The sequence below is a fragment of the Phoca vitulina genome, unplaced genomic scaffold, assembly GCF_004348235.1.
Source record: "Phoca vitulina isolate PV1807 unplaced genomic scaffold, GSC_HSeal_1.0 scaffold8, whole genome shotgun sequence".
NCBI classification, from domain to species: Eukaryota; Metazoa; Chordata; class Mammalia; order Carnivora; family Phocidae; genus Phoca; species Phoca vitulina.
The window spans coordinates 67,711,846-67,732,969 of NW_022589711.1; the positions used below are offsets into that span (position 1 = coordinate 67,711,846).

At 38.6% G+C, this 21,124-nt stretch overlaps 1 protein-coding gene across 13 annotated transcripts in view; it reads right to left on the minus strand.

Annotated features, from left to right (window-relative positions):
• Nucleotides 1–21,124, minus strand: part of NLGN1 (neuroligin 1) — an 825,166-nt gene that overhangs the window by 44,844 nt on the left and 759,198 nt on the right. The gene's annotated exons all lie outside the window — the stretch shown is intronic.

Sequence of the window (21,124 nt, forward strand, 5' to 3'; positions counted from 1 at the left end):
TGTACTTATCAATTGTTCCATCTTGACCTCAGATTCCTTGTCTCTAAACAGAGTGTGTTGGGTTACATTAGTGATGTTCAAAGCATGTTCCTTGATGTCCTAAGGGGACTGGAGAAATATGGAGAAGTAGTTTAGTGACCCTCCCAAGATGAAAGACTAGTGCAAAAAAGCTCAGTGAGCTTCATGCACCTCCTAAAGGGGAAGGTAGAGGTGGTAGATGCCAAGTGAGTATACAGACTTACATCTTCAAGTTAGCAACTTTAAGTTATGTTAAGTGGTTCCTTTGGATGCTCGCATCATTCCTTTTTGGAGATTTTGAAATTGCTCAAACTTCTAGGAGAACATTTTATATGTGGTGTAGTAATTATTATTTTACAGTTCTATTTCCTCCACTGAATTGTCAGTAACTCAAAAGAGGCATTATTTCTTGCCCATCTCTGGAACCTCAGAAGTAGTTGTTATATGGAAGGAGAAAGATAAACAGAAGGTGAAGGAAAATAATTGGTGCAGCAGTATGGAAGATGGATTAAATGTTCACAAAACAAATAAGAGACAAGCAGAATGTCAGGACTGTCATGCAATGATTGTCTATGCAGTGGGATGGAGAGATGTGATTAAACTTGAGAGATAGTCAAGAGGTAGAGTGCTTATGACTTCATGGCCAACTTGGCAGGAAAGATGGGGGAGGAGGGTCCAAACTAACTTTCAAATTTCTGTATTGGGGTCTCATTAACCAGGAGAGAAAATACAGAAAGAGGACCAGTTTGGGAGGTAATAATGATTTGTTAAATTATGGTCATGTTCCTGGGGGCACCAAGTCATGTGTCTTTGGGTACCCTTTTGTGTCTTTGGGTACTCTTTGTGATTTAAGATGCCAAATGTGTTTATTTTTGTGGGCAGCTGTCAACAGAGTTTGAAAAACATTTCTTAAAGAAGTACTCATGAGATACTCAGTTGTCAACAAAGTACTTGTTCTCAATTTAGGACACATATTTAGAAGTCAGCAAAAGACATCTGGCTGTGCACAATAATTTGAGAGTTGCTGGTGAGCGGGTTAGTTTAAGGCAGGTGAGTGGGTGGGATTAAGTAAAGGAAAAGTGAGAAGGAAGAAACCCCAGAGAATACCAACAGTCAGGGATAGACAGAGGAAAAGGAGACAGGAAAAGAAACTAGAAAAGTGTCCTGAAAGCTAAGAGAGAAGACCAAGCTTGTTAAGAAGCTAACTGTGTGTGATACTTAGGTTTTATGCCAAGAAAATTACATAGATTTGAACGTTCCCTGTAGGAACTTAGCATCAAGTACCAAAATGACATTGGCCAGACTAACAATAAATATAAAAAGCAGAATAGGCACACTAACTTGGCACAAAGGGAGAGGAAGATAGATGAAGCACATATTTGGTTAGGATGGCAAGGGTAGGAGGAGATGTGGGAGGTGGTGCGAGGGATAAGAACAATGTGAAGTTGTCAGCTCTCCTCTGATCAATGTGAGAACCCTGTTAGCAGAAGGTAAAGTATTCTCAGTGATTTACAGAAGAGATATATAAAGCCCCTGAAGGAGTTCTGATCGGCTACTCTCCTCTCTGGTGCCACAAAACATGCAAGAATTTAGGCAAATAAATCAGATGAAATGTAAGAATTGATTTTGAAAATGTGAAAAAATTAGCGGTACACTTCAAAAACTAAAGTACAACCTCAGAATAGTAAAAGTACAAGGAAAAAAAGATGTGTTTTCAAATAAACACTTCCATTTATATCAATTCAACAACTCCATATGGTAAAATAGATACAAACAGCAGCTAGGATGGTCTAATCAACACCTGGGAAGAAATGGATGAAAGAAATGAGCCAGTGGTGTGCAAGGGGAGATTACATTTACATGTGTCTTGTGAACCTGAAAAATGGAAGAGAATTGAAAACTCAGAAAAGAAAACTTTGCTTGCCCAAACAGGAATCTTATTTGGCCAGATATATTGACTGAGCTGAATCTAATGAGTTCTTGTGCCGATGCAAAATGGACCCCAAACCTAACCTAGGAACCTTTTATTCTAAAAATGATTAAATGAGAGAGAGCTATGTTGGTTGTGAAATAGTAAGTTATTTGCTTTACAAGCCACATATTACCTCTGTTCACTATATGAAATAATGTGTGCATTGATTTGGGGTGGGGCGAATGCTCTGATTTATAAGTTTTCTAAACTTTAAATTAGATTAACTTTTGTTTATTGAGTCTCCGTATAGAGCAAAGAATGAACTCTTAACCCTAGAAGTCTTTTGTTAGTTGAAGTATTTGCAAAATAAAGTATGAGAAAGAATTACACAATCTGCTTCTATTATAGTTATCTAAGAGGTTTCAAATAAAACAAATGCTTGCTGCATAAGTTAACATACCTTTAATAAAGTCAAGCAGACTGTGTCTGTGTATAATATGTATATGCAATAACCCATTAGGGAAAGACTTATGATTTAAATTATTTGAATACTCATGTCTAGTCATCTCAAAATATTAAAAGATTGAGGGCTATAAATTTAATTCTCCTACTGAAGGGGGTTGAATAGTATCTCCTCAAAATTTATGTCCCCTTGGGACCTCAGAATATGAGCTTATTTAGAAATACGATCTTTGCAGATATAATTAGTTAAGATAGGGTCATACTAGATTAGGGTGGGCCTGAAATCCAATGATTAGTGTCTTTATAAAAGAGAGGGACACTCAGACATGAGCACGCAGGGGAAAAGCTATGTGACTGATGGAACCAGAGATTGGATGATGCAGCTATATGCTAAGGAACAGGAAAGATTGCTCAGAAGAGGCAAGGAAGGTTCTTCCCTAGAACCTTAAGAGAGTGCACGGTCTTGCCAACAATGTGACTTTGGATTGCTAGCTTCCAGAACTTAAGAGAGTAAATTTCTGTTGTTTTAGATAGACCACCCAGTTTGTGGTAATTTATTATGGGAGCCCAAGGAAAGTAAAATACCCACTATTTTAGAAAAGAAAATGTTTATGTATGTTCACATCAGTACTGCTTACTCAGAAATCTGGCTTTAATCAACTTCAAGGATTGTTCATGACACCAAGAAGTTGAGTGACTTGCCCAAGGTCATTTGGTACATGTGTCTCTGTTGTAATTGGAACCCAAGACCACCAACTCTTGGAAGTCTTTGCAATAGTCACAGTCTCTTGCTGCCTCTGACTTTGCAAGGATAATTCTATAGAAAAATGACTCTTGTAAATCCTGCTGTCAGTCGGTAGGAGCCGGCAAAGTGCTTGCGCTGATGGCTTCCGTGATTAGAATGCAGGGCAAACAGCCCCACAGTCTGGCTTATAAAACAAGCTAAAGTGTCGCCTGCTTCCTCACCTCATCATTTCTACAATGGTACTTATCTTTCAAGCCACAAAACAGTGCTGATGCCAAGGCCATAAAAAGTATTATATGGTTCTGCCTGCCATCTTTTCAAGGTGGGCTGGCAAAGCAGAGGACCACAGACAGAAAAATGGAGTAATAAAGTTTAAATAGTAGGCAATAATATTAATCTGCTGTGCTGCAGTGCCGATTAAGAGATTGAACCAACTCCCTGCAGTTCTAATTGGATTTTCCTGTGTTTTCTACAACCCTTAGGGCTCTACCCTGATAAATCCTATTTTTGCTTGCCATTTATTCCTCATGAATGACTCTGTGCAATGGACTTATCTGTAAAAACACACAAATGCTTGTATTGTCATAGAATATTCTGTGATTTTCTTTGTAGACTGCGGGCATGTGACTTTCCAAAGAGCAAGTAATTAATACATTGAGTCTCTGGGCTAATTGCTGTCTAGATATTTCATATGCGTAATAAGATAGAAGGCTATAGCTCAGGTACTGAGAAAGCACAGTCATATGTAAAGTGATGTCCTAGAAAACTGTATTACGTTGACACTAGGAAAATAGATCCGTACTTCGTTAACGGATAATATCTGAGGTAATCAAATGTAAAATGAAAGAGGAATAAAACTTTATGTATACACATGTCAGGGATATTTCTCAAATCTGCAAGATCATTTTTACATGGTCGATTCACTATTTTTTCTTAAAGATTTAATTTATTTATTTGTCAGAGAGAGAGAGAGCATAAGCAGGAGGAGCGGCAGGCAGAGGAGTGGCAGGCTCCCCGCTGAGCAGGGAGCCCGATGCAGGACTTGATCCCAGGACCCTGGGATCATGAACTGAGCTGAAGGCAGACGGTTAATTGACTGAGCCACCCAGGTGTCCCGATTTACTATTATTTTTGAAATAATGCTATCTTTGCCTGAATTCATCTTCAAGTGTGTGTATATGTAGCCAAAGAATACTTTTGTCAGAATATCCTAATCACTATTTGGTTATGATTCCAATAACAACCATTTAGCTCCAGTTATAAAAACATTAATTATGTATTCCTAGGTCTAGATCAGAGATGGACAGTGTGTGAAGCAGGGTCTCAGTAGGTGCGTCTCTTCAGATCTCCATACTGATTTACATCCAAAATTTTGATCGAGTAGGTCTGCCCAGTTTGTCTGATTTTATCATGTGTGATGCTAGCGATGCTTCTATTTTCTTTCGGTATGCTTTTAGTTTTGGTTTAGCTGGGTACCCTGAAACTACATACCTCTGGGGAGTTGTTCACCACAATCTCCTCACAAATTCTCAAACTCAGTAAGTTGCCCAAATTTTCTGCTTCAGACTCAGTGGACAACATCTTTGGTCTCCAGCTTGTGGTGTTTTGCCCATCAGACTCTGTGGACACCTTAGTCCTGACTGCCAATTACTGTTGCATCGTCTCTCTGCCTGGTCCCTTCCTGCTACAGTGTCCATTCTGTTTTCTAATTTCTTCTTTTTACTGTCTTTCAGATGGCTTCTACTTGTCTGATCCCTGGTGGCTGCTCTTCTGACCCAATGCTGACATCTGGGAAAACTGAATTGCAGTCAGCAATCCTGCTTATTTTCTGATGGTATGTCTTGCTTTTATGCTTTTTCACCTGAACCAAACATCCCCCGACCCTCCTGGTTTTCGCTTCCAAGTCTGACCAGGGATTTCTAACCATCCATAACAACAAACATTTACTAAAGCAGGTATCATGTGCTAAGGCATTGGACTACTGGGGATTCAAGAGTGAACAGACACTGTCCCTATTTTCAAGGAGCTAATGGCCTGTCCAGGATAGATCTGTTTTATTGTACTCCTACTATGCAGTAGGAGGTTTATACTTAAATCTCACAGCTGTGGGTTCTCTAGGCTTGGCAGACTTGGTAGTCATCTGGGATGTTTGCTAAAACGTCAAAGGCCTGCACTGCATTCTAGATTTATTGAATCAGAATCTTTACGAATGGGGTCAAGGAATCTGCTTAACAAGCAACCCCTATGACTATGTGATTATGTAGCAGATCATCTGAGGAACCTACCTTGAGACTTACTCTCATAGCAGCTCTATGGAGTAGGTTTAATAATCCCCATTTTACAGATGAAGATACTGGAGAAGAGTGGAAAGTTATGTAACTTTCCCAACCGAAGAGTGGAAGAGGCATGAACCAAACCCAATCTATATGGCTTGAAAACCATTATCATTTCCACTCTATTCCTTCACAGATCCTCTTACCTGTGATTCCCCTTCCAGAGTGGTCTCCCAGACAATGTGTATAATAATAGCTGTACCTGGTACTATTGACAGCTGTGATGGTTAATTTTAGATGTCAACTTGACTGGGTCATGGGGTGCCCAGACATTTGGCCAAACACTATTTTGGAAGTGTCCGGGAAGGTATTTCTGGATGAGATTAATTTGAATCATACACTGAGTACAGCAGATTGCTCTCCCCAGTGTGGGTGGGCTTCATCCAATCAACTAAAGACCTGACTAGAATAAAAAGGCCAAGCAAGAAGGCTTGACTGTTGAGCTGGGATGTTGGTCTCTCCTGGTCTTTTGTATTGGACTGCAACATTGGTTCTTTTTGGGTCTTGAACCTGCTGGCTTTTGGATGGGAACTACATGTCAGCTTTTCTGGGTCTCTCCATCTTACAGTTTGCAGATTTTTGGGTTTCTCAGCTTCCATAACTGCATGAGCCAATTATATATATATATATATATATATATAAAATCTCCCCTATTGTTTTTGTTTCTCTGGGGGACCCTCACTAACATAATAGCATTTTCTAGCATTTTAGAAAATAGAGAACCATTTTTTGGATATCTTGACAAGTTGCCTGAAATAAACTTGGACATTTCATACTTATTTTAAAGAGTATGAACTGACTATGAACAAATATGGCAGAAAATGATCTAGGTCAGAATGAGTCACCAGCTGAACATAAACCAGGATTGTTCTGTCAGAACTAGAGCATCATCCCAGTCTTGACAAATGGCAATAACAGCCCAGAGGCAATCCTTGCACTTTAGGGAACTGATGAAATGCCCTCAAACAATAGAAAATGGGCTACTGTCAGCTGGATCCCTGAACAGAGTGGGAAACTTGGAGAATGCCAAGAACCAAGAAACCACAATTACAATGAAGCCCAAGAGGGAAAATAAAGCTTGAGAAATGTAGGTTACTTATCTGATACAGGCTCAATGCACAATGCCGCACTTATGCTGTTCTGAGACACTGCTCTTCAGAGTGGTCTTATTTTAAAGGGTCACGTTAGCCCCCATCCAAGTTTCTCAAAGATGAGGATGTCTTGTCTTGAAGGAAGTCCACAGCATGGACCTTGACTACAATACTATTACAGAGTAAAGTTCTCAAGGACATAAGTGCTGTTTATTGAAAAAGCTACTCCCTGTTTGTGCTGCAGGGCAAAGAAAAGGAGGAAAGATTTTGGTTAAACCAAGAAAAAGTTAGAAGACTGAAGTAAGGCAGCATTGTACTTAAACCATTCTGATAATCTCCTTCCTATTCCTTAATCTCCCTCAAGGAAAGATGATGCAGCAATACTGCAAAAACCTGTACTGGGAGCATTTTTATTATCTGTCTTAAATCCTCCCTAATGCAATTTTACCTTATTACTCTCGGGAAGGTAAGGGGTGGTCAATGAATGGCATTAGTCATAGTTTTCTTGGTAAGCTATATTCCCCTGGTGGCAGATTCTATTACCATGAATATTCTCATTTTAACCTTGCTTGATTATTTAAAGGGAACTTAAGTGGTATGGATTCAAGTCATCTAAAGCATTAATTTTTCCCATGAAAAAAATGGTGTAAAGCCATAAAAGAGCTGTGAGAGGGCCAAAGACAATTTTCTGAGGAAATTATTCATTGACTTAATTTACTTTAAATTGCAAAACTCTGCTTCTAAAGTTCATTTATCTTCTGGCCCAGGCAAACTTATGAAGTAGGTAAAGTTTGTCTTCCTCAGCCCTCCTCACTCCTTTAGCTGGCATAATCTTTTTGTACCCTCCCCCTCTTTGATGCCTCATGTATTTATATATATGGATTCTGGATTGTTGTCATCACGCCTCCCTCGGGCCTGGCATCCTTCATGCTGCTGCTCTACCCTCTCACCATCCACCTTCACTTCATAAAAACTTATCTGTGTTGTTTATAATTTTTTTTAGGGTTTTTCCTTCCTGCTACATGAGGTCTAGCTAACCTGATAAACAACTTAATATGTTAATGGAAACTGTTATGGTTTGAATTATGTCCCCCCAAAGATATGTTGAAATCCTAACCTCCATTATCTTAGCATGTGACCCTATTTAGAAGTAGGGTCAGGTGTAACTAGTTAACATAAGGTTACCCTGGATTAGTGTGGGCCCTAAATTTACTATGTCTGGGGTCCTCCTAAGAAGCAGGCACCTGAAAAGAAAACACCATGAGATGTCAGAGACAGAGCATGGAGGTATGCCGCCACAAGCTAAAGAATGCCTAAGGCTACCAGAAGCTGGGAAAGACACGGAAGGGTCGTCATCTAGAGGCCTTGGGAAGAACATGACCTTGCCAACACCTTGTATTCAGACTTCTAACCTCCAGACCTGTGAGAGAGTGAATTTTTGTTGTTTTAAACGATGGAGTTTATGGCAGCCCTAGGGCACTAATACAGAGTCTAACTTGTTAAAATGCTATTTCTGAGTAACTTACGTATGTCTGTTATAATAAAGCCTTCAGCAGACAATGACAGAGTAGAAGCAATCCTACCAACGACCTGACAGGTCAACGGGAGAGGTATTTTGAGATGGAAAGGGATGCCTGGCATCCACCAGCTACACATGACAGATTCTGATTTCTGACCCAGCCTCACAATCTAAATTTCAACTATCCTGTGGGACTTCAGTTCCTAAATGTTGCAGATACAGAGAGGGACACGGCAAGGGAGGGAGTTATCATTGGTAGAGAGTCTAAAGTATCAGGCATTCTGGTACATCCTTGCTCTCCTCCCGCAGGTGCTCCTCATACAGGCTTCTCCGTTTCAGGAAGGGGCACTTCCATCTACGCAGTTGTTCACAGCCAACAAAACTGGAAGATGGAAGAACAGAAACTTTTTTCTTTCCCTCAAATCCGCAGCACCTTGCATAATGCATGGTACAAAGTATGTGTTCAAAACCATTTGAAAGAATGAATGAGATAATAATCCGTCTAGAAAGCCTGAACTGGTTTATCCTCGTGACAGGGAGTCACTATTTGTGGTGGTTTCATGGGTGCTCTGCTGGGGGACCTTATTCTCCTTTGTTTATCTCTCTCACTGGTTCCATGAAGCCTTATTGAAAGAAAATCTTAGAGCACAGATCCATTTGCTGATGACAGCATGTATAGAAGGAGCTATTAGGGAGGCAGTGGGAGGAGTCCGGATTCTGGCCTCAGCTCAGCTACTCACCAGACCTAAATCTGGATAGGGCACAATTTAACAGGAATTATTAAAGAACACAGTAATGCAATTGAAAGTGGATTGGAAATCCAGTAAAATTGGATTTCTAATCTCTGTACTGCCAAAAACTCACCCCATGGGGTTGTCATGAATCTCCTCTGGGTCACATTTTTCTCCACGGAATATTAAGGAGATTTGACTATTTAAGAGGAAGCAAGCATAAAGCCATTTGGCTCTGTGGGGTGAGGGGGTTTGGAAGAGTGAAAGGAACGGAGAGAGGAAGGTTGTCTCACTGGGAGGCTGCAGTAGAAAAGATAAAAACACCATTTTATTTGGAGCCAGTGATGAGTGTAGAAATAGTTTTCTTTTACTGTCCTCAAGTATATTCATTGGCAACACACTGCCCTTCTGTTAGATTTCCATGGTTTTGTGTGACCTACATTTGCTGTGATGTTTTACTGACTGCTTCATTTGAATTAGCTGCTTTTTTTTACATGCCTCCAAATGCCATTATGAATCACTGAAGCTCAAGACCATCTATCACAGTTACAAGGCATATAAAAGATGACAATCATCAGTCAAATATCTTCACTCTGCCTGAAACAAAATTTTCTCAGTACAAAATAAATACTTTCCCTCCTGCTGGATTAGCTAAGATTTATACTCCTTATATGCAAATAGTCCTCAAAGTTTCGGATGAAGGAAAGCGTTTAGTGTCTTGGCTCAATCCTAGGCAGGAGATATACTTTTAAATAGGTATTTTTGCTTTGAGGCTTATCCCCAGCTTCTGGAAGTGTCACATTTTTATTAGTGGGACAGCACATGGCACTCTGTGTATTTAAATAGTTCTCCAAAAAGTTCTTAGCTGATGTCTTGAGCACACCAGGAGCCACATTAGATAATAGCTAAATCCAACCCTCATTTTGTTTCTTAGACCAAGAAAGAGATGTTACATAAATAGGAAACTAGAAAGTGCAATATACTATAAAATTACTGAATTTTGGAACTGGAAGACACCCAAGATATGTTCATGGTTAAGTCAGTTGATGATTTGAGGTTCAAAGTTTAGATGGAAAGGTGCTAATTAATAATACTTGGACCTGAAATTCAGAAGTCTTGACTTTGATTTGAGCTGTCAATTCCATCAGATTCTGATAGTTTAAATAATTAATCAAGCATGACAGAAACTGCCCGTTGCCCATGAATATTCACTTTTCTCTTTTCCTGATTTTATTCTCAGCACCAATGCATCCAACCAAAAAAACTACATTTTCCAGGTAAGTTTTGGACAATAAGATTTAAGTGTAAGAATTTGGTGCATTTTCTAAGAAGTTGCCATCTTGGACTATTAGATGAATTTCAAGGAACCCAGGCTAGGATTAAAGAATCATGGGTCCCTACAGATCTACCCTACTTATCATCTGTGAACTTCTTTTACTTAAGAAACAAATAATCACCTATCTTATAAGCCACTATTATTTTGGGTTTTCTATACCATATAGAGCTAAACCTATTTCTAACTATATACTATGTTATTGCTATACTTAAAACAAAAGCAGAAAGCTTTCTAAAAACTCAGTAACTGAATGTTTTGGAATTTGCCATCTTGGATTAACAAAAGGGGCACCTAAGTTTATCTCAGAAGATAGCACTAAAATGTGTGCCCATAAAGATGTTAAGTACTTGCTAATACTTTTAATAGCGACAGCTGTGGTTGAATGGCAAAGAAAGCTAAGAATTCACTAAAAGCCGTCTGTTTTTATAAGATAGTTTCACAGCAATGTATTAAGCATTTCAGAATAGCTAATGCAAACCCAGGCAAATAATTGCATAGTTCAGAAACTCAATATATGGCAAATATAATGATTCTGAGGAAACAATGAAAATCGTGGGAATGTTTAAATTCTGAGGGCATAACAGGCACTGCAAAATTTCATTCCTGAGAATCTGGATTCTGATTTGTGTCTGTAAAAATAAATTGCAAATATTCTAAAAGACACAAAACTATAGCTAATAAGCTAGAGTGACATTAAAAAAAAAAAACCCTCCAAAATTAAGTCAAAACCTTCCAAGTAACATTATCATAAATGATTTACTGTTAAAGTGTTAAAATATTTTACATATGTTAACTTGCTAATCCTTAAAAAAAAAAAAAAAGCCCTTTAAGACAAATAATTGTAAATGAGCTTTGGTGAAATAGCATCACAAAGTGGGTGCTTCATTCTTAAATTTAAATCTAAGGGAGAAAAAATAAATAATTAATCTATCTATCTATCTATATCTATCTATCATCTATCTATCTACCTAAGGGAGACAGACACTATGAATCATCACCAGCAAATGTAATAGTTTTCAAAAGTAAATTGTAACTTGGAAATTCTGCATAACTTTCAATTCAATAGTTCTTTTAGAATTTTATTCTACAATGTGAAGGAAGACGATCCAAGATTTAGAAGTAAAACAGAATGTGTGTAGTTCTTTTCAGTGTCCTTGTTTTAACAGGCATACCGGAGGATTAAAAAATTATCTAAGAGAATGCACCTAGAAGTTTGATGACAGAGTACACAGTGTGAAATGACATGTTAGCTAGTAGATCTCTTTTTGGGCTGAAAAGAATAAATCCAAAGGTTCTAATCTTGTGATCATATAGCACATAAACTATTTTGTTTCTTAACATTAGCAAAATCATTCAGCATTTCTTTGATTGAATATATACATCTCCATTCCTCATATGCTTCTTTGAACCAGTCTAATCATCATGGTTCTATTGTTAGCTAATAAGGTGAATAAAATCTTTGGCATGTGTTTGTTGTAAACTTATATGAGAGTCTTATTCTTAACTTTTGATGAAGTATACTTTAACAAGAAAATGAACAATGGATTTGGGCAACTAATTTCAGCAGAATTTATTAGCACCAAAAATTGCCTACCACTCAAATGGCACCACATACTCCAAAATGTAAACCACAGTTATTTTGGAAGAGGGAGACTTATCAAAATATTTTTTCATGTTGCTTCTTGTAGGATGAATAATGCCCTCCTCCCAAAATGTCCACAGCCTATTCCCCAGAATTTGTGAGTATGTTACCTCACACAGGGGAAGGTTGCAGGTGGAATTAAGATGGCTAATTGGTTGACCTTCAAATAAGATCATTATCCTGGATTATTCAGGTAGCCCAATGTAATCACAAGGTTCTTAAATGTGAAAGAGGGAGGCAGAAGAGGTCAGAGTGATGAGGTATGAGGATGTGAGCATGCGTTGCTGCCTTGAGAGATGGAGGAAGGGACCATAATCCAGGGAAGAGGGCTGGCTTCTACAAGCCAGAAAAGGCAAGGAAATGATCCCCTACTAGAGCCTCAGGAAGGGAATGCCGTCCTACTGACACTTGCAGCCTAGGAAGACCTGTGTCAGACTTCTGACACACATAACTATAAGATAATAACTGTGTTGTTTTAATCCACTACCTTTGGGGTAATTGGTATAGCAGCTATGGAAAACTAATAAGCTTCTTCAAATTTAAAATTGCCATCTGTAATAGAGTTGGTAGGAGAGTCTAGTTTAGAGCCTCAACGTCTGAGGTAGGGGTCGGAAGGGAGAAGGAAAGCAATACAAAGACTTGGGACTTAGTCTCAGTTCTGCTATTAGCCAAGATACTGAGGATCTCATTTTCTTTGGGCCTCAAGCTCTTTTCAGCTTTTAAATTCTGACATTTCAGGGCCTTTAGAAAATTTGGTCATCAGGGAAAATATGCAGTGGTTCCCCCACTACCTTGGCTAACACCAGTCACATTTATTAATCCTGTCTATAATACTCTTTGAAGGACATGTTAATTCATTCAACAATTGTTGTATACCTACTATGTGCCAGGCACTCCTCAAGGTGCTGGAGTTACAACAGCGGGGGATATAGACAAGGCCCTTAATCTCATAGATCTTGCACAGTGGAGAAGAGAGAAATACATGGGGGAACAAATAAGAAGATAAGTAGGATAAATTTATTTTATTTTATTTTTTCGTTTTATTTTATTTTTTATTATTTCAGTTAGCCAGCATATAGTACAGTATTAGTTTTTTTAAATTTTATTATGTTATGTTAATCACCATACATTACATCATTAATTTTTGATGTAGTGTTCAGTGATTCATTAGTTGCATATAACACCCAGTGCTCATCACCACTTAATACCCATCACCCGGCTACCTTATTCCCCCACCCCCCTCCCTTCTGTAAACCTCAGTTTGGTTCCCGGAGTCCAGAGTCTCTCATGGTTTGTCTCCCTCTCTGATTTCTTCCCATTCAGTTTTCCCTCCCTTCCCCTGTGGTCCTCTGTGCGATTCCTTATGTTCCACATGTGAGTGAAATGAAGACTATCAAACAAGGGGATGTGACAGATAAAAACCCAGGCTAGTGTGTGAGGAAGGGGTTGGGGAATATAGATGATGTCAGTTTCATGGATGTGATATCTGAGCTCAGATATAACTATTAGGAGGGAGCCTGACATGTGGCAAGCTGGAGGAAGACCATTCCAAGAAGAGGCAACAGAAAGTCCCCCAAATAAGAATGACCTTGGTGGGTCTATAAGGAGAGAGAATCTCAGGGTGTCTAACCCATGGTGATCTAGGTGAGGGTAGTAGGAGATGAAGGTAGGAATGTAGACAGACAGGCACTGGAGTAGCCAGAGGGGATGGACCAGTGTGGTGAACATCCCCCTTCCTCCAGCGTGACAATATGTCTACTCAAATAAACACATTCTCATCTGACCTAACCACTTTATTAGGCATTTACTTGTAGGAATATGTCTACCACCGACTGGTGGAGTGATCTACTGGAAAATACAAGATAAATATTATTTTTATGGTGCAAGAATTGAGAGAAACAACAAACTTCATGATGTTCTGATCTGAAGTAAGTGTAAGGCAAAGTGCTAAAGATTGCAGTAAGAAAGAAACAGAGGACTGCTTCAGTCACAGGCAAGGATGAAGAAAGGACTTAACAAATCATCCAAATAAAAGTAGCAGCACCTCAGTTAAAAACCTAGAATTACCACCTGCCTATATCACTAGGCTAAGAGACACACATTGCTCCCTGCCGGAAATATTCTAACGACCCTCACAAATGCAGAAAATGAAAGAAAGATGAGTATTGCATTCTTTTAGGTCTGATGCTGATTTCCTCTGGGCCTTTGCTGATTGAATTGAGGTTCTAGGCATTGTGCTCATTTTCTTGGCTCTCATGATTGATAAATTATCATTGTCTTTTTTCCCTGGAACGGCATTATCTTGCAATGATGGTGCCCTTTTGAAGGCAACATATGGATAGGCTGTCAGATTTACAAATGCAAGTTACTTAAGGCTGGCTGTGTGCCAGCAATATTAGAGAGGGCTAGGGGACTTTCTGTGAGGGTCTAGACTATCTGATCTCAGACTTAGCTCTCTGAAGTAATGCTGATCAGATTTAGATCAGGTGTTTGAAATGGGGGTCAGGTCAGCTATACGGATGGTGAACCATCTACCCTGACATACCATTTGTTTCCTCTTCTTGTGTGAATAAACTCACTGGTAAGCTGTGACAGCAAATCAGATGCTCCCTCCTCCCCCCATTTCTGCTCTTTGCTTTGCAGGTTTAGTACAAATTTTGCTAAGAGAAATAAAGTTTAACCTCACCGAATTCAGCTGTGTCTCCCTACCTCCCACAGACGACTCTCCTTCTGAAATGAGAATAGAAAGTCAGGCTGCTGCTTTCCTTTGGGTGGTCATGCAGGAAGGACAGAATTGGAAATGAATGATATTTTCATGATCTGGAAATAATGGGGAGCGGCTACCCTTTTTATATCATTTATTCATGTCCCCAAAAGGCATTCTTAAGAAGTCTCTGTTAAAATAAATTGATTTCCCTTTTGCTAAAGCTTTGTTTTATAATGTGTCAAGGGGTTTGAAAAATATAGGCACTATTCAAGAAAGCAAGGCAAACACATGCAGTGTTTGCATTATTTACTAATTAGAAATTGGCAAGCAGCTCTGGTTTGCATATATTTGAATTAAGAGAAATTCATTTGTACATCTCTAACAAGAATATTAATTCAACTTTCACTGAAGGCCTAGAATGCGCAAATTTCTATGCTTGGCACAATGAGAGGTTCTGAGAGGAGAAAGATCATGGTTTGGCGAGGCAGCAAGACACACAGAGAATTATTAATAGGTATGAAAAGTTACAGGCAAATGTCTTTGGGAATGGTTATTCTTGAATGTCTTAACTCGAAGAATAGAATGAGAAAAGGATCCTGGAGTGCAAAATATCCTGAGTGGAAATTTCTCATAGCCTGTATGAGCATCCATGAGTAGGAACTATATATATTTGATTCTAATAAAATCCATTCGGTTCACACACTTAGCTTGGCAGGAAAGTATGAAGCAATTTCTTTGTAATAGAAAAAAATAATTATTTTATGTCTAATTGAGCTGACAACAGAACTGCATTCTGTCTGGATGCTCATGTATTTGCTGGGAAGGTATATATTGAGTGCTTCCTACCTGTCAGGCCCTGAGCCTATGGCTGAAGAACCTGTTGCAGTATCATGCTATGTAGGGCCTGGGTAGGGCCCTTACACCAGGAGATTTAATAGAGGGGTGCTCTGGCCAAGTACCTTGTCTTTATTCATCATTAGCATCTTTTGTTCCCAGATCTTGCCTTCTTCATCACACAACAGTATAGAGTCTTCATATATCCCCTACATCTCTCAAGGCTAAACGTTAACCTACTAGGTCTGAGCACCCAGGTATTTCTTATTTACTGTTCTACTTTTTTCAGACCCCACCAAACCCTCAAAACATAAGCATCATTCAGTTTAAAATCTCACTCTGGAAGAAGAGAAAAGAGAAAAAGCATTTTTAATATCCTTTTACTTTTCTCACAAAAGGTAAACCAGCAGCCCTTGGGGCTGGGCAGGGTTGTCTTAGCCCCAGTAGAGTCTTTGATGTGTATGTTTCCAGTGTAACTTGGAGAGCAGTCCAGGGTCTGGGGAAAGGGAGGGTAAGGCAAGTGTGCAGGAGATCATACTTCACACTCCCAACCACAAATAGGCTCTCTTGGATAAGCTAAGAGGCTCATGCCAATTGAGTATCAATTTTTTTTTTTTTTGCCACACCCTGTGCGAGGTCTCTCTGGGTAAATACAGGCACATCTCTGCGTTCTGAAGCCTATCAGTTTCACAAGGATAGGAACATATGGTGCTGCTTAGGTTCTAAATCTCTTTTCTCCATTCCACAGAGGTCTTCAGAATGCCAGTTATGATGAGAAGTCCAGCAAGGAATTCACAGCATAGATCTTAGCCTACATTATTTACTAGGAGATGCAAAGAAAGCCTGAGAAACTCCATGAAGTTCCTCCTATAGAGCACTGACAGGTTTCCAGAGCAGTTTGAAATGCAAGCAGTGAGGGGATGAGTCTACACATGGGGCGCTTCTTCCTTATAGTGGGGTGGGGACCCGGTGGAGAGCAGTGATGAGATCTCTTGAGCAAATCAAGGGTTTGGGGGGAATCTATGAGTCACAAGAAGTGGTGCAAGGTGAAAGAGGGGCTCTCTCCAGAAAGATGGAAGATGTTCTGGCTAAGACATAATTTATGATTTTGCCAAGGATTATATGAATCAATCTGTGGTGCCTGATAATGCCTCCTTGACCTGCACCTGCCTTCTTGATTGTGGTGGCCGAAAGCTGATATGAGCGCTGAACCACCATCTGACTTCTCTCCTCTTGCCACAGACAGAGAGGCGATTACATGAAGAAAGGAACATGATGCCTCTTTAAGGCCTTAGGAAGTCCCTGCTCAGGAGATGATCTGTGATTATTTTCTTGATTTGAAATCAAATCATGTGTTCTTATTTTTGGCTTGAAACAAATATGGCCATCATACCTGGAGAGTTTTGGTAGACTCGTATAGACTTTAACAATTGAGATGTTTGCTCAGTTGCTCCATTTGTTTTTTGGGTTCTAGACTGACCAAATGAACCACATGATTTTCATATCCCCTCCACCTATGTTGATTAAAATATTTAATAAAAATAATCATGACTGCAGTCTATGGGGCATTAGGTATCAGGCACTGCACTGAGGCACTTTGCATGGAGCTACCTCAGGAATCCTCACAAGAACTTTCTAAGGTTGAACTTAGAAGTTCTGGGACACAGCCTTTAAAACTGTAGAGTCTTTCTCTAGAATATGTTGTGGAAACATTAAAATTAAAAGAGCACACATTTTCTAATCAGAATTTAAGTGCTCCTGTATTTCTTAAAAATATACACAACTTACAGTCACTTATCTCAGTATTTTTTAAAATGCAAAATCATAGAAATTAGAAAGAGGGACATATCTTCTAATTTATATCTTTTGGTTGATTTAGTTATCATTTTGCTATTGTAAAACTTAACTTCCAAATGACTTTGTTAACACAATTTTAAAAGAAATACAAAAGAACTGCGCACACACAGATACTATGACTAGAGACTCAAAGTCCTGAAGAATTGAAAACTTTAAAAATGACTGCCATAATAAGCATTAAAATATTATTTTCAGTAACAAAAATCCAGCTACTTTGACTTTTCAATGTTAAGTGAAGTTAAAATTTTCATTTAGTATTAAATTTGGAGAGTTGTAGAGACTAATTTGAAAGAAGTGCTGAAGTAATAGTGAGCAATGGAATTTAAACATCTCCCTTGTCTTTGTGAAAATTGTAAGATATAATATTTAGCTTTAACCTCAGGCTAATTGTATTCTGAAAAGGGAATTTGACAGAATCAATGTTAAATCTTCAAGTGCTTTGTTTTGAATATCTTAGTTTTCTAAAGAGGGAAATTCAGTGGATTCCTAAGGGTAAAATTACCACAATTATATTTTCATGTCACTTGAGATATTTGTTGAACATATAAAAATGGCTTTTTATTTGGAGTCATATTGAAATTAATAAAAGTGCCACAATAATTTGCTTACTGCTTGTGTTAAGCACAGTTACATAAATTCCAGATGCAGAGACTTTGCAACCACACAATCACATGACTAGTTTTCCACGTTCCATTTCTGCCAACTCATTGCTGGCTATCACATTTAAATCCTTCTTTAATAAGCCACGGAGGCTAAAATATGATATCTGGAGGTGGGTAATCCAGAAGGATTTACAGGTGGCATCTAAAAAAAAAAAACCTGTTTGAAGTTTAGTTAATATGCATTTTTATGTCTTTCCTGCCTACGGATTCAAAAGTTGGAAAGTTGTGGTAGATGACATACTAAGCTGTCTTAGAGATAAAGGAGTGCCCACATTAACAACCAAAGTCTTCCTCTCTCAAGCTTTTCTGGGTATTAGTCATTGAAACACCACTATCTTCTATAATTTGCCATGCATGGATACAAATCCTGCTAATCAGATTACATTTTTGCTTCTTCGTGAGCTTATGCTGTCTTGGAACTTTTACCCCAAACTTCATTATTTAGGGGAAAAAAAGAGAAAAAAACAACAACCCTGTATGCTTAGTAGAGCAAATACCAGCAGAATCTGACACACTCCACTAAGACCACAGGAATTCAGTTACCATTCACGGATGAATTTACCTTAGGAACTAAGCCAGTGATTGATCAGCTAGAACATTCAATAAAGAGTTCTTTACATCAGCAGAAACACACTTAATATATGCTTTTGCTTAATCAAATTTTAAGTCAAAAAATTTTTTTTGATATGCAAGGAATATTTCTCCTTTTGGAAACACGTCAAGAGTATTGTGGAATATTAAAATATACTGATTCATTGTCCTTGAAGAACAACAAAACTACCCTGGCATTAGAGGTTATTAAAGATTTGAACTAAAGATATGTTAATTTTATAAATTTTTTTAAAAAACAGAACAAAAACCCCTACTGCTGTGAAAAAATTAGAGTTTTGGAGAAATAACTCATATTTAATTAATAATTACTATCTGATTTAATTTTACTTATGTAGATACTAGTCTGTTGTCTCTTATGTTTAATAGAAAGATATAAAAATGTATTCCTTTATAAAAATGAGTTCCTTTCCCTAAAAATGTTAATATTAATGCTTTGAGAAAAATATCTGTACAATCACTATAATTTTAAAATGACTCTAATAGAAGTTCTATATTATCTGAATCAAATTATAATATCTATTTAGGAAATCTATTTTATGTCTGTGTTGCTATGGAAATTTTTTTTAATAAACAAGGATTGGATTAAGTCTCTAATAATAATAGAATAGCCACAAATCTATCATTTGATTCTAGAAATTCTGTAGAAATAGAGTTTAAAAAATCTGCCTCTTTTAAGATCCTGCTTCATTAACTACAATTCCACAACTGATAGTCTAGGTGCATGTAACAGGGCATCTTATGTTTGTAATGCCAGAGAAGAGGTGACAGGAGGGCATTCTCTGGTCTTTCATCCATTTCCTTCATACATCTGGGTACCCTGGATGTATCAGATCTACACCTGCCTTCTGCAGCTGAAGCCACATGGTTGATGGTGGAATAACAGTGCCCTGGGCAAGAGAAGAAAGTCCTGAGACAAAACACTACAGGAGAGCATGTTTACAAGGGCTTCCTTTTCTCCCAAGATCCATCAGCCTCCAGCTGTCCAAGAACAAATGTGCAACTAACTAATCTGTAGGGGTGAATGCCTACACACTCTTCCCCACTTTCTGCCCACTCCAGGACCTTCCAACGAGAATTCTAAACATCTCTCAGTGAAAGAAATCCTTAGTAGCAACTGGAATAGGAACCTTTGCTAGACTGCACAGGGGCAGAAAATTACTCCTCTTGTCTAGGTCATTGCAGCATGAGGAAGCTTCTACTAGTCAGGGATCTGAGATGGTGGGTAGACATGGCCAAGAACTCCAGTCGTCATAGGAAAAGAGATCTGAAGTGTGTGCTTCAGTAAGCAAGCACTTCATACAGACATATCTGTTCAGTGACACTGTCCCCCAAATCTGTCCCCTAAAACCCCCCTAAAACTTGTAAAGGAAGTGTTGTCCCTTTTATAAGAAATAAAATCCAGAGCTTCTAACAGAAGGTAAGGGCAATTTACTTGATTGACATGTTTCAGCACTCACCGAGGGCTAAAATTCCCACCCTCCGCCACTCATATGCAACTCATTGACTCCGTGAGTGCTGACCTCTATTATTACTGCTGCAGATATTTATTCTTGAATAACAGATTTTTGGATGAGTCACACTCAGGTTCTCTTCTACTTCTTCCCCACAGTAACACCAGAATTCTTCATTTGCATCTGTGTTGCCATGGAAAAATGAACATTCTGAAAAATAGGTAGGATTAGGAGTTTAAATGAAAGTCTAATAGTAGGGGACAGAAAGAATGCAGGTTGAAAACACCACAGCTAATATGACAGAAAAATGCCAACTTCAGTAATGAGAAAAAGAAAATAGAATTCTACGGACTCTCTGATAAATACTTTTTTGATAAAATACTTTATTTCAAAACTCTTTTTCAGGTTTTGTTTGTTTGTTTTTTAGTAGAAAAACACCCTCATGCTTAGGAACAAAGTAAGCATGCTATTTTCACCACCTGGTGCACCGCGGGCAGACACAAAGGCCGTTGTGCACCAAACAGCAGGTAATTGGATTCCATCTACACTGTGAAACTGCTAGATCATTAGCCATCTTTTCACTTGGAAATAGAAATGGCTATTTAAGAGGAGCAGGAAACAAAAACGAAATACCAAACCCTCTGTTTTTAGTTTATTGGACAAGAGGGTATGTATTTGGATCCAGGTCACCTTATCTCAAATTCTTCAGGTACTATGGGTATTGTGTACAGAAGACATGTTTCAAGGGGGAGAGATTAAAAAAAAAAAGGCAGAGAGACATCAAGAGATAGGGACATGTCAAGATAGTGAAACAAGAAGAAAGGAATGGGTTGGCAGTATTAAGAAGAGAAAGGAAGAAATACAGAGAGAGAACTGGGAAGTGAAAGAACCATGAGAGAGAAGAGAGAGAGAATGATCAAAGAATAAGAAGTAGAGAGAGAAAAATGATTGGAAAGAAATTTGGATAAAAAAAGAGAAAATTCCTGCCTTTAATAAGAAACTTCACCCCAAAGGTCTGGGCAAATTCAGTAAAGTGGGACCATGGAGAGAAGCAAGTGCAGTGGCAAGTTACCATCATCCTAGACTCAATATCTTGTCCATCTGAATGAGGCTTCTATCCCTGACGCCCTCACACCCACAGCACAAGCTTTAGTTGGGAGCAATTGGCAATCCTAGTGGGAGACTTTTCTAAATGAGAAACCTCTTTCGATG